The sequence below is a fragment of the Oryctolagus cuniculus genome, chromosome 1 (genome assembly GCF_964237555.1).
Source record: "Oryctolagus cuniculus chromosome 1, mOryCun1.1, whole genome shotgun sequence".
Classification (NCBI taxonomy): Eukaryota; Metazoa; Chordata; class Mammalia; order Lagomorpha; family Leporidae; genus Oryctolagus; species Oryctolagus cuniculus.
Genome location: NC_091432.1, coordinates 44,121,036 through 44,135,815, shown reverse-complemented (window position 1 = coordinate 44,135,815; position 14,780 = coordinate 44,121,036).

Here is a 14,780-nt window from a genome sequence, read left to right as displayed (position 1 = left end):
CGGCCCTCCCCGGGTTTGCTGCTGGTTCTTCCCGGGTGGGCTACCGACCCTTCCACCTCCGTGGAAGGGCGGTTCCCCCTGCCACATTCCCCACTTCCGCGGGGGAGCGGCACACCGCCGGCCGGCTCTCTCGGGGGCTGCACAGGTGTTCCTTCAGATAGATGTTCCTCTTAGATGTTCCTGTGCATGTTGTCTCTCTCCTCCTTTATAGTCCTTTTCCACCAATCCCAACTCTGCTACCCACACGCCGAGTACGCTGCTCTCCTCCAATCAGGAGCAGGTCCTACAGTTTATTGGTTGAACTGGAGGCAGCTGTGTAGAAGCTGTTTCTCCCTTCTCAGCGCCATATTGTGGGAGAGCAGATACATAGAATAAGTCTTAATTCCAGTAACTTAGTCTAGTCTGAGTTGCTCCCCACAGATCCCCCTTTCTTTTTATTTTTTGGCGTTGATACGCGCCTGTCTTCGGTGCCCCGCGGCACACACTCTGCTCTGCTTGCTAGAGTTGCCCACAGGTGCTTACAAGCCCTACCAATCAGGCAAACCGAGTCCGGGTCCTCTCTTCGCCATGTTATGAGGAGGTTTTTAGGCGCTGATACGTGCCTGTGTTCGGTGCCCTGCAGCGCATGCTCTACTCTGCTAGAACTGCCTGCAGGTGCTTACAAGCCCTATCAGGCAAACCGAATCCAAGCCTTCTCATTGCCGTATTGTGGGGAGACTTATTGGTGTTGATTCGTGCCTATCTTTGGTGACCTGCAGCTCATACTCTGGTCGAGCTGCCTGCTGGTGCTTATCGCCTAATCAGGCAGACCGAATCCAAGCCTTCTCATTGCGGTATTGTGGGGAGACTTATTGATGTTAATTCGTGCCTGTCTTCGGTGACCTGCGGCGCATAAGCTGCTAGCCGCCCGCAGGTGCTCACCACCTCCCTAATCAGGCAGACCGAATCCAAGCTCTCTCATTGCCATGTTGAGGGGAGGCCTTATTTTTCTCTATTTCTCTATCTCCGGGCATTCCTACCTCTCCTATTTTACTTCTATCTACCAGCATTCCTATTTCTCTCATTTTACTTCTAAACTTCTGTTTCTCTTATCCCTGCGGCTTCCCGGTGCCCGCCCCGAGGCTGCTTCTCCGCACCTCGCCCCGCGGTGGCTTCTCCGCTCTGTGCCGCTTCAGCCCGCGCTTCTCTCATCTGCGTGGCTTCCCAGCGCCCGCCCCGCGGCGGGTTCCCGACTCTGCGCGCAGGCTCCGCGGTCTCCACGCCAGCCCCACGTTTCCTACTCACGCCCCGTGCGCTCTCCCCACTTGTGCCCCGCATGCTCTCTCTGCGCGCCGCGGCTTCCGCGAGTCACACAGCCCAGCTCACGTTTCCGCCACCACCGGCATTCAGTCCAAGTTCCCCGGGCTAACCTGGCGAATTCCAACCTGGCGGCCCACTTCTCTGCCTCTGGTTCCAGATTTTCGCCTTTTGCTCCCCGGGCTGACTTGAAGAATTCCAAGATAGCTTACATCTCCGCCTCGGCCTGCCCCCGCGGCTTCAATTTCCCTAACATTTTTCTCTACCCGGTATGTTTCCCTAAGTTTTCTTCCAACAATATTCCTCCCTCATTTCTCCTGGCCTCTCCCCACAGTCCGTATCCAAGTCCAAGCCTCCTCCAGGTTTCACTTTCGCTTTCAATCTCCTAGCTTCCCCGCCATAGTCCGCATCCGAGTCTATGAAAGCTTTCACTTTCGCTTTCAATCCTAACTTCTTTCCCACAGTCCATATCCGAGTCTATGCCTAGGCTTTTGATAGCTTCTTCCGGCACCTTTTCTGTCCGGCTTTTCCCTAGGCTCTTTGCTAGTCTCTCTCTCCGGTATTTTCCACTTCTTCCCGTTTCTTCCCTCCTAGGTTTCCTATCCGAGTCACGGCACCATTATGTCGCTCCCCCTCTTCGTGGAGGAACGACACAGGACCCTGCGCTGTTCTTTTGTCTGCTCGGCCCTCCCTGGGTTTGCTGCTGGTTCTTCCCGGGTGGGCTACCGTCCCTTCCACCTCCGTGGAAGGGCGGTTCCCCCTGCCACATTCCCCACTTCCGCGGGGGAGCGGCACACCGCCGGCCGGCTCTCTCGGGGGCTGCACAGGTGTTCCTTCAGATAGATGTTCCTCTTAGATGTTCCTGGTGCATGTTGTCTCTCTCCTCCTTTATAGTCCTTTTCCACCAATCCCAACTCTGCTACCCACACGCCGAGTACGCTGCTCTCCTCCAATCAGGAGCAGGTCCTACAGTTTATTGGTTGAACTGGAGGCAGCTGTGTAGAAGCTGTTTCTCCCTTCTCAGCGCCATATTATGGGAGAGCAGATGCATAGAATAGGTCTTAATTCCAGTAACTTAGTCTAGTCCGGGTTGCTCCCCACACATAGGTTTCAATTTTTGGCACCAAAATAAATTTATCTCTACTCCATTTTCTTTTCTTTTTTTAAAAAGATTTATTTTATTTATTTGTAAGACAGAGTTACAGAGAAGCAGAGGCAGAGAGAGTGAGGTCTTCCATCCAGTGGTTCACTCCCCAGATGGCCGAAATGGCCAGAGCTGCGCCCATCTGAATCTAAGAGCTGGGAGCTTCCTCCAGGCCTCCCATGTGAGTGCGAGGGCCCAAGTACTTGGGCCATTCTCTACTGCCTTCCCAGGCCATAGCCAAGAGTTTATAGGAAGTGGAGCAGTCAGGACACAAACCGGCACCCATATGGGATGCCAGCACTGCAGGCAGCGGCTTTACCAGCTGCACCACACCACCGGCCCCTCTCAACTCCATTTTCTATAAACTTTTAAAGTACTTTAATACATCCACCATCCTCTAGACAGAGTCATCTGATCATGAAGACCCTGCTCAAAATACTTTAGTAATTTTCCATTTCTCTGAGGACATAGATCAAAATCCCTGGGTAAAAAATCTGTTGTCTTGGTTCCCACTTTTCCCAATTCTCTTCACCCCTTGTTTAAATTTTTAGACATATTAATTAAGATACCATGCTGCTTCTTTCCCTGTGCTTTGTATAAAATTCTTCAATTTCTTTTCTCTATAGGACTAATTCCTAACTTACCTTTAGGTCCTACTTCACTTATTACCTTCCTTAGGAAGGTCTCCTGATATTCCTGCCTAGCACAGATCTTCCTATCTCATACGTTCATGGTCACATTTACCTCTTCTCCACTAAGTGTATCACTTCAATGAGGTTATACTAATTTGGATAATCATTTAATTAATAATGTATTGTACATGTGAGAATGAAAATGTCTATTTTTGTACTCTTAGGACTAACATAATATCTAGTTAGCATTAAGAATTTGTTAAGTACAAGTAAAATTTTGGTAGCTTTTGAAATTCAAAATAACTTATAAAGAATTTCTGCATTTGAGGATATTTAACAAGGAAGGGGACTTTGTGTGAATTTGTCTTTTGCTGCCATTATTGTTCAAAATGTGATCCTCATGAAATTGGGAAGACTCAGGGGTGCCCTACAGGTTAACTAGGGGCAGACAAGGTGGATAGTTAAAAGACAGGAACAATACCCACCCCAACCCCCGACTCTGTGCTACACTTTCACCAGAATAGTTTTGATTTTTCCTGTGTTATAATTAGAATTCCATGGAATGTTTTGCTTGAATAAGTGTGCCCTCCTCCTTTTCCCCTTCAGAAAGATTTGAAAGCTATTGAATGAGCTAAATATCAGTGTATGGATTAGAAAACTGAAGCTGATTTTAGAGAAGCAGAATGACCCAAAGCTGCAGAGGACTAACGTAAATCTCTGTGTCAGATGGGAAAATGAAAAACCCTCAAGCACAGCAACATCCCCTGCCTTCTTCTCCTGTCTCATTCTTGCTCTGTTTCCTTTTGCCTGCTATAACTCTCACAATATTTGCTACATTTTCAAGAAATGGACTTCCCAGGATAACTATGAATATTTCATTTTCTGACTTTGGAAAAGACTCACCTGGCAAGTATGTTTTCTAGGCAATTTTCATTCTTCATTTGCCAGATGGAAATTGAAAAGATTTTTCAATGGTGGAACTCTCCCAAAATAACTAATGGGCTGTAATTCATTTTTTTATTTCTGAAATGATTGGAAAATATTTAATATATATTTAATATTTAATATAATAGCAATTTATCTATGCCAAGAAATCCTATAAGCTGAAAATAAAGTGGAAGCAAAATATATTATTCTCCTTACTTTGCAAACACCAGAGGGCAGTAAATACTGTAGAAAAAGTCACAAATGTTTCAAATATTATGTAAATAGATTACACTACTTGTATAATACAAGTAGTAAATAAAAGTTAAAATAGGGCTAGCACCTGCAGTGCTGGCATCCCATATGGGGGCCAGTTCGTGTCCCACCTGCTCCTATTTAATCCAGCTCTCTGCTATAGTCTGGGAAAGCAGTAGAAGATGGCACAAGTCCTTGGGCCCCTGCAGCCATGAGGAGACCCTAAAGAAGCTCCTGGCTCCTGGTTTCAGATTGGCCCAGCTCTGGTTGTTGTGGCCATTTGGGGAGTGAACCAGTGGATGGAAGACCTCTCTCCCTCTCTCCCTCTCTCTCTCTCTGCCTCTGCCTCTCTGTAACTCTGAAGTTCAAATAAATAAATAAATCTTAAAAAACAAAGAAAGAAAAGTTAAAATAATAAAGTATGTATGAACTTGAAAGAGTCTCTGTCTAAATAGAATATATATGGTTCTTCAGGATAAGAGAATACATATTCATTGTAATCTACAGTAACATGTTGCCATGAAGGGAATGTGACAGAAATCAGCCAAAAAAAAAAATTCTTTTGCTCAGGAATCTTAAAATGATCTGATATCTGCACTATACTAAATCATATGGGTATGTACCATCACCTCACATTCCCCCACTTCCCTCCTTTCATGTCTAGTTCCTCTATCCTTATCTCTTTATTCTGCTTCCATCTTTAGTTTTAGATCTATATCTCTGGACATATATATAATATATATCATTCAAAACAGTGAGGAAAAATTATTTTTTTAAGATTTTTAAAAAATTATTTGACAGGTAAATTACAAACAGTGAGAGGGAGAGACAGAGAGAAAGGTGTTCCTTCCATTGGTTCATTCACCAAATAGCCACAATGGCCGGAGCTGCGCGAATCCGAAGCCGGGAGCCAGGAGCTTCTTCCTGGTCTCCCACGCGGGTGCAGGGGCCCCAGCACCTGGGACATCCTCCACTGCCTTCCCAGGCCACAGCAGAGAGCTGGATTGAAAGAGGAACAACCCGAATTGCACATCTCTTCCCTCTCTTATTCCCAATCTTATATTTAACAGCGATCACTTTTCAGTTAAGTTTCAGCACTTAAGAAGAATTGTGTATTGATTACAGTATTCAACCAAAAGTATTAAGTAGAACAAACAAACAAACAAAATACTAAGAGGGATAACATATTAAGCTGTTCATCAACAGTCAGGGTGAGGGCTGATCAAGTCACCGTTTCTCATAGTGTTCATTTCATTTTAACAGGTTTCCTTTTTGGTGCTCAGTTAGCTGTCACCTATCAAGGAGAACAAGTGGTATTTGTCCCTTTGGGATTGGCTTATTTCACTCAACATAATGTTTTCCAAATTCCTAACAGGGATAACTTTTCAGTTAAAATTTAAACACCTAAGAATAATTGTGTGTTAATTACAGAGTTCAACCAGTAGTACTAGAACAAAAAAAAAAAAAACACTAAAATGGATAAAGTATTACATTGTACATCAACTGTCAGGACAAGAGCTGATCAAGTCACTGTTTCTCATAGTGTCCATTTCACTTCAAGAAGTTTCCCCTTTGGTGCTCAGTTAGTTGTTGCCAATCAGGGAGAACATATGATATTTGTCCCTTTGGGACTGGCTTAATTCACTCAGCATGATGTTTTCCAAATTCCTCCATCTTGTTGCAAATGACTGGATTTCATTGTTTTTGACTGCTGTATAGTATTCTATAGAGTACATGTCCCATAATTTCTTTATCCAGTCTACTATTGATGGGCATTTGGGTTGGTTCCAGGTCTTAGCTATTGTGAATTGAACTGCAATAAACATTAATGTGCAGACTGCTTTTTTGTTTGCCAATTTAATTTCCTTTGGGTAAATTCCAAGGAGTTGGATGGCTGGGTTTCAAGCTGACTTACCTCAAACGGTAGAGTTAGAAACATACCAGGGGATTCCAATTCAATCTCATCGAGGTGGCATGTACCAATGCCATCTCACTAGTCCAAGTGATCAATTTCTGTTCACAATTGATCATAATGATAGGACTAAGAACCAAAGGGATCACATAAACAAGAATAGTGTCTGCAAATACTAGCTGATAGAATCAAAAAGGGAGAGAATGATCCAACATGGGAAGTGAGATACACAGCAGACCCATAGAATGGCAGATGTCCTAGGCAGCACTCTGGCCTCAGAATCAGCCCTTAAGGCATGCAGATCCGGCTGAAATGCCCATGAGAGTATTTCAGGCATGGAAAGCCAAGACACTCTGGGGGGGGGGGAACTAAATGAAAGATCTCCACGAGTGAGATCCCAGTGGAAAGAATGTGTCATCAAAGAAGGAGGTACCTTTCTCTGAAGGGAGGAGAGAACTTCCACTTTGACCATGGCCTTGTCTAAATATGATCAGAGTCAGTGAACTCAGGGGGCTTCCATAGCCTTGGCAGCTCATGACAAGAGCCTAGGGTGATTACTGACACCATAAACAAGAGTGTCAATTTGTTAAGTCAACACCAGGAGTCACTGTGCACTTACTCCTCATGTAGGATCTTTGTCCTTAGTGTGCTGTACATTGAGATTTAATGCTATAACTAGTACTCAAACAGTATTTTTCACTTTATGTTTCTGTGTGGGAGCAAACTGTTGAAATTTTTACTTAAAGTATGCTAAACTGATCTTCTGCATATAAAGAGAAACAAAAATGAATCTTGATGTGAATGGAAGGGAGAGGGAGTGGATAAGGGGAGGGTTACGGGTTGTAGGGACGTTATGGGAGGGAAGCCATTGTAATCCATATTCTGTACTTTGGAAATTTATATTCATTAAATAAAAGTTTTAAAAAAAAAGAAAAAAAGAGGAACAACCGGGACTAGAACCGGCACCTATATGGGATGCCGGTGCCGCAGTTGGAGGATTAACCTAGTGTGCCACGGCTCTGACCACAAGGAAAAATTCTTAATATTGCAATAGGAAAGTGAGAACACCACCAAAACATACTTTCACAGAAGTAACATAATTATCAATGACAAAAATTACACAGACACACACATACATAATAAACTTTCACGAAAAATGTGCAATGAAAAAATTATGTATAGAGATTTAAAAAATTTATGCATCAAAACAAACTTACTTATCTATTCCACTTTTCTGTGAACTTTTTGAAGTACCCTGTATATTTGGATAAAAAATGTTCAGTTTATAATAGTAATCAAGCAATGCACTGTGGGGAGCAACCCGGACTGGACTGAGTTACTGGAATTAAGACTTATTCTATGCATCTGCTCTCCCACAATATGGCGCTGAGAAGGGAGAAACAGCTTCTACACAGCTGCCTCCAGTTCTGCCTCCAGTTCAACCAATAAACTGTAGGACCTGCTCCTGATTGGAGGAGAGCAGCGTACTCGGCGTGTGGGCAGCCGAGTTAGGATTGGCGGAGGAGGACTATAAAGGAGGAGAGAGACGGCATGCACCAGGAACATCTAAGGGGAACATCTGAGGGAACACCTGTGCAGCCCCCGAGAGAGCCGGCCGGCGGTGTGCCACTCCCCTGCGGAAGTGGGGAAAGTGGCCAGGGGGAACCGCCCTTCCACGGAGGTGGAAGGGTCGGTAGCCAACCCGAGAAGAACCAGCAGCAAACCTGGGGAGGGCCGAGCAGACAAAAGAACAGCGCAGGGTCCTGTGTCATTCCTCCACGAAGAGGGGGAGCGACAATGCACTAAAGGACAAAAACAAAATTATGGTATTCACCATTGTCAAATATATAGCAAAACAGGCACTCTAACCTATTACAAGCAGTAGTATTAAACTGTTACAAGATCCTTCAGGGGCTGGCACTGTCGTGTATCGGGAAAAGCCATCCACACGGGTGCTGGTTCAAGACCTGGCTGCTCCACTTCTGATCCAGCTCTCTACTATGGCCTGGGAAAGCAGAAAGACCTCTCTCTCTGCCTCTCCTTCTCTCTCTGTGTAACTCTGACTTTCAAGTAAATAAATAAATCTCTTAAAAATAAAAGATCCTTCAGAAAATAATGTGAATTTTCTATTCTGCCCAATTTATTCATTCATTTGTTTATTAGTAGTGTAGGCACAAGGTTTCTTCTTATAGTCAATGGCTTGTGATCCATTGGTAGCATTATTTATTTTGATTTTTTACTTCCTGAGTTGGACATGAGGAGTCCCTTCAGGCTAGCCTGAATGTACTTTTGAATATTACTATTATTATCATTATTCTACTATAAGTATTTCCTTACTTTGTAGAACCACAAAATGTCCCTGGATCATTTAATACTTTTTTCTTTTACTGGAAAACCTTGGAGAATTCCAATCCAATTCTACCAGTTCTTTTATTTCTAACCTTGCTATATTTCATGTTTCATCTTCCTTCTCCAAAAGTGAAAATCCTGGCTTCAGGCATATTCACTGTCTTTCCTCATTTACTTAATCAGGCAATCCACAGGAATTATTTTCAGAATTGCTACATACCTACTACTGAGAGATGTACTCCTATCAAGCAGAGTTAAAGTTCAGTTTATAGATCTCCTTGTCTTTAGAATAAAGATGTATGCCCAAGTACAAAAGTTCATTGGTTTAAAATATTTTTAAAAAGTTGCTTGGTTAGTGCTTTTATCTCCTTATGTATGGTTATGTTACTTGAAAAGGTTTTTTGTGTGTGTGCTTGTGAACATAATATTTTTTTTAAATTTAACTACTGGAAAAACTTGATTTTTAGGTCTTTATGTACTGATATTTATTAATGCATTATAATTTAATTACAAATTAGAAAAACTTCCATTTAGAATCAGTATCATCAAAATGTCTATATTACCTAAAGCAATCTAGATATATTCGATGCAATCCCTATCAACAATACTAATGACATTTTTACAGAATTATAAAAAAAACAACCTAAAATTCATATGGAATCACAAACAACCCAGAGTAACCAAGATGATCATGAGCAAGAAAAATCAAACTTGGAGTTATCAAAATACCTGACTTCAAAGCATACTACCAAGCTCTAATAATTAAAATAACATGGTACTAGCATAAAAACTGACACATAGATCCATGGAACAGAACACAGAGCCAAGAAATTAATCCACATACATGCAGCCAACTGAATTTGGACAAAAGTGCTCAGACCATACAATGAAGTAAGGATAATCTCTTCAACAAATGGTGCTGGGAAAACCAGGTGTTTGTATACATACACACATATGTATAGAAGAATGGAAGTAGATACTACCTGTCACCGTATACAAAAATTAACTCAACATGGATCAAAGACTGACTTAAATTTAAGACCTAAGACTATGATGTTGCTGGAAGAAACTGTAGGGGAAACACTCCAAGACATTGGTGTAGGGGACGACTTCTTGGACAAGACTCCCAATGAACAGGTAACAAATGCAAAACTGAACAAATGGAGTTTTATCAAACTCACAAGCTTCTGTACAGCAAAGGAAATGATCAATACCGTGAAGAAATATGCAACAGAATAGGAAAAATATTTGCAAGCTACCTATCCAACGAAGAATTACTATCCAGAATATATCAGTAACTTAAAAAACTCAATAAAAACCAACAAATCCAGGTAAGAAATGAACAAAGGGCCTCAATAGACAGTTCTCAAAAGAAGAAATACAAATGGCCAACAAATATATGAGTAAATGCTCAACATCACTAGCCATCAGGAAAATGCAAATCAAAACCACAATGAGATATCACTTCACCATCTCAGAATGGCTAAAATCCAAAAGACAGAGAGTAACAAATACTGAAAAGAATGTGGAGAAAGGGAAATATTTATACACTGTTCATGGGAATGTAATTAGTAAGCCATTATGAAAACAGTATGGGGATTTCTTAAAAAACTAGAAATTGACTTGCCATATGATCCAGCAATACTTCTTCTGGATATATACTCAAAAGACATGAAAATGTTGTATCAAAGTGAAATCTATACCACCATGTTTATATCAGCACTGTTTAAATAGCCCAAATTTTGGCCAGCGCCGCGGCTCAATAGGCTAATCCTCCGCCTGTGGCGCCGGCACCCAGGGTTCTAGTCCCGGTTGGGGCGAAGGATTCTGTCCCAGTTGCCCCTCTTCCAGGCCAGCTCTCTGCTGTGGCCAGGGAGTGCAGTGGAGGATGGCCCAAGTGCTTGAGCCCTGCACCTGCATGGGAGACCGGGAGGAAGCACCTGGCTCCTGGCTTCGGATCGGTGCAGCGCGCCAGCCACAGCAGCCATTTTTGGGGTGAACCAATGGAAAAGGATGATCTCTCTCTGTCTCTAACTCTGCCTATCAAAAAAAAAAAAATAGCCCAAATTTAGAGTAAACCAAGGTGTCCACAATCAGATAAAAAAATAAAGATATGGGGCCAACACTGTGGCCCTGGTGGTTAATGCCCTGGCCTGAAGCGCCGGCATCCCATATGGGCACTGGTTTGAGTTCCGGCTGCTCCACTTCCAATCCAGCTTTCTGCTATGGCCTGGAAAGCAGTAGAAGATGGCCCAAGTCCTTGAGCCCCTGCACCGGCATGGGAGACCTGAAAGAAGCTCCTGGTTCCTGGCTTTAGATTGGCGCACTTCTAGCCCATTGCAGCCAATTGGGGAGTCAACCATCGGATGGAAGATCTCTCTCTCTCTCACTGCCTCTCCTCTCTCTGTGTAACTCTGTCTTTCAAATAAATACATAAATCTTAAAAGAAAGAAAGAAAGAAAGAAAGAAAGAAAGAAAGAAAGAAAGAAAGAGGAAGGAAGGAAGGAAGGAAGGAAGGAAGGAAGGAGGGAAGGAAGGAAGGAAGGAAGGAAGGAAGGAAGGAAGGAAGGAAGAAAGAAAGAAAGAAAGAAAGAAAGAAAGAAAGAAAGAAAGAAAGAAAGAAAGAAAGAAAGAAAGAAAGAAAGAAAGAAAGAAAGAGAAAAAGAAAGGCCAGGCTGGCACCCCGGGTTCTAGTCCCGGTTGGGGCGAAGGATTCTGTCCCGGTTGCCACTCTCCAGCCCAGCTCTCTGCTGTGGCCCGGGAGTGCAGTGGAGGATGGCCCAAGTGCTTGGGCTCTGCATCCACATGGGACACCAGGAGGAAGCACCTGGCTCCTGGCTTCGGATCGGCACAGCGGCCATTTGGTGGGTGAACCAACAGAAGGAAGATCTTTTTCTCTGTCTCTCTCACTGTTTAACTCTGCCTGTCAAATAAAAAAAAAAAAAAAAAGAATGCCATACTATTATAGTTTAATGATATGTGATTACTTTTAAATTTACTATATAAGGGTGATATAGTCATGTTTCCATTAAAATTAGTATTTATAGCTGTTGGCTAAATTCCCACTAAACTATGGCTGTTTTCCTTTTTACTTGTTAAATTTCTTATCTAGTGAAACCTTTTTGCTGTAATATAATTTTAACATGTTCTATATCAAAAACTATAAAAAGATAGAAAGAAGGAAAGGAAAGAAAGAAAAAAGGAAAGAGAGAGAAAAGAAAGGGAGAGAGAGGGGAAATGGAAGAGATGGTGGGAGGGAAACAAGGGGAGGGAGGGAGGAAAGGAAAATGGGAATACCATTATATTCTTAGAATTGTAGCTACGAACTATATTGAATCTGTTAAAAACTAAAACCTCCATTTATTTAGTTTCATAATGTTTATTTTTTTCTAGAAAGAAGAGTACCAGGTAGCCCTAAGTGGAAAAAAAATATCCATGAGTTTACACGATATAAATGATTGCATAAATGAACTGAGGATAAGAGGCAAATTTTCCATGTAAAAAAAGTCCACATAATTTATGTAGTTACTTTGTCTTTGATGAGTTGCAGCATAAACCTCCAACTCCTTAAGTGTGCACTACGTCTTGTCTCTTCCTTCCAAAAATACAGAATGAAGAGGGGGTTAAAAGAGTATACAGTTAAGAAATCTACAAAATACTACCTTAGCTCAGTGATCAAAGTCAACAGCAATGGTAATTTCTCCTGTCGAGGGTAATTACTCTAAATAAACCTCCCTAGTCTGCTTAAATAAATCACCCTAATCTAACCATGACAGAGCCATCAATCATACCTCGATTGAATGACATTGCACAAAATACATGAAATTATTCCTCACAATGGTTGAAGTCATTAAAAACTAGAGAAAGTCTGAGGAACTGTCACAGTCTACAAAACAATTGCAGGTAATATGGTATCCTGGATGGGATATTAGAACACAATAAGATATTGGGTAAAAAGTAAGGAATTCCAAATAAGTATAAACTTTACTTAAGGATAACATACCAATTTTGGTTCATTAATTGTTTAATTAGTTTAAGATATGTTAATAAGAGGGGAAACTGGCTGTGGGATATCATAGGAACTCTCCTTGCTATCCCTGAAATTTTCATTAATAAAGCTGAAACTGTTGTAAAGCAAAAATTTTATTTTAGAAGTCAATGTAAAGTAATTTGAAGATGTAAGACATATGATGAGAAAAACTTGGATCATATTTTCCACCACTTTTACATAAATACCTATTTTTTAAATGTTTTAGCAAATTCTTGTGCTTTTCTCTCTCTATTTCTCCCTCTTTTCCCAATCCTTGTTGTTCAATATTTTCTTTTTTTATTTATTATTTTTTTTCAATTTTTTGACAGGCAGAGTGGACAGTGAGAGAGTGAGAGAGAGACAGAGAGAAAGGTCTTCCTTTGCCGTTGGTTCACCCTCCAATGGCCACTGCACCCGACGCGCTGCGGCCGGTGCACTGTGCTGATCCAAAGCCAGGATCCAGGTGCTTTTCCTGGTCTCCCATGGGGTGCAGGGCCCAAGCACTTGGGCCATCCTCCACTGCACTCTCAGGCCACAGCAGAGAGCTGGACTGGAAGAGGGGCAACCAGGACAGAATCCGGCACCCCCACCGGGACTAGAACCCGGTGTGTCAGTGCCGCAAGGCGGAGGATTAGCCTAGTGAGCTGCGGTGCCGCCTCAATATTTTCAGGATACCTCTCGTCCCTTCTCAGATTCAGTGACTCACTTTGTGTATGAGCATGTCTGATTTGACTAGGATCCTAAAATAAAACAGAAAAGAAATTTTGGATATCTCAATGTAATCAATAATATGGAAGGATTAGAGATTAAATAGAAATACTGATGGAGAGATTTTCTCATAATATAAATATTCACCCAACCACCCCAGATATGGATAAAATGTCTTCAAGCTTACTGAGGTGGAGATTTCTGATGAGACCATTCACAAGAACTAAAGTGTATATTCTTCAACTGAGCAACCATGCAGACCCTTAACTGATTTGTGTGTAAGAATGCTAATGTAGTCTATATCAGCAAAGTAAGTTATATTGCATAGAAATTCTCCTTAACTGTTATGTTGGAGCAAATAAATGAGACGGATCAGTTTTAAACCATGCAGGAGTAAAAACAGAACTAGGTTATCCTTAGTCCTGGCTAATAAAATTGACTATAAGGGCAGTAGGGCCTGAACTTTACAATGCAGAATGTAGCCAACACATTATTATAGGCTACGGAAATGAACCACAAAAAATCACTTGAAAAAAAATATACATCAGGGGCAAGTGCTGTGGTGTAATGGTAAAGCTGCCACCTGCAGTGCAGGCATCCCATATAGGTACCTGTTGGAGTCCTGGAGGCTCTACTTCCAATCCAGCTCCCTGCCACTGCTTCAGAAAGCAGTGGAAAATGGCTCAGGTGTTTGGGCCTCTGCACCCACATGGGAAACTCAGATGAAGCTCCTGGCTCCTGGCTCAGCCCTGGCTGTTGTGGCCATTTTGGGGAGGAAACCAGAGGATGGAAGCACGCTCTCTCTCTCGCTCTCTGCCTCTTTGTAACTCTGCCTTTCTGTCAAGAGAATGGCTTGGAGAAGCATTCATCAACAGTGAACATTTAAGATTTAGTAGCATTTGCTATAGCCTGACAGCACAAAACAATACAACTCAGTCATTGTGCCTTGGTACTCTTCCCCTCCTCAGCGACCTTTCTTTTCTCCTTTGCCCCTAGAAGCTATGGTCATAACTTAGCAGGGGGGTAAGGAAGAGGGCAAAGACATGAAGAGACCATCACAAACTCCCTTCCCTTGGCATAGAGGGAGAAAAGAAGAGGAAAATATCTTTTCAGTAATTATTAAATCACTTAATAGCTGGAAATGAACATGTGCTAATTACTGAATTGAAATAAAATTTTATGATTTCTTTTTCTTCTCTGAAAGTTAGAATTTCTTGTCTCTGAAAATACCATTTCAGGGTCAGGAAATATTTAGCTCCAGTAAATGAATGTTTAAGAGCAGCTGAATACTGACATGAATGAGTGTTTATATTGCACCTGAAAACCATGGCTGCTCATTTTACTGAGTAGGGCTTTGTTATGGGAGGAACTGTGCCCCTCTCCCAAAATTCATATGTCCTAACCCCCAGTGCCTCAGAAACAGGTCTTTAGGGAGATAATTAATGTGAACTGAGGTCAAAACTGTGGGGGTCTTAATCCAACAGGACTGGTGGTTCTATAAGAAGAGGATTTGGACACAGTGTGGACACA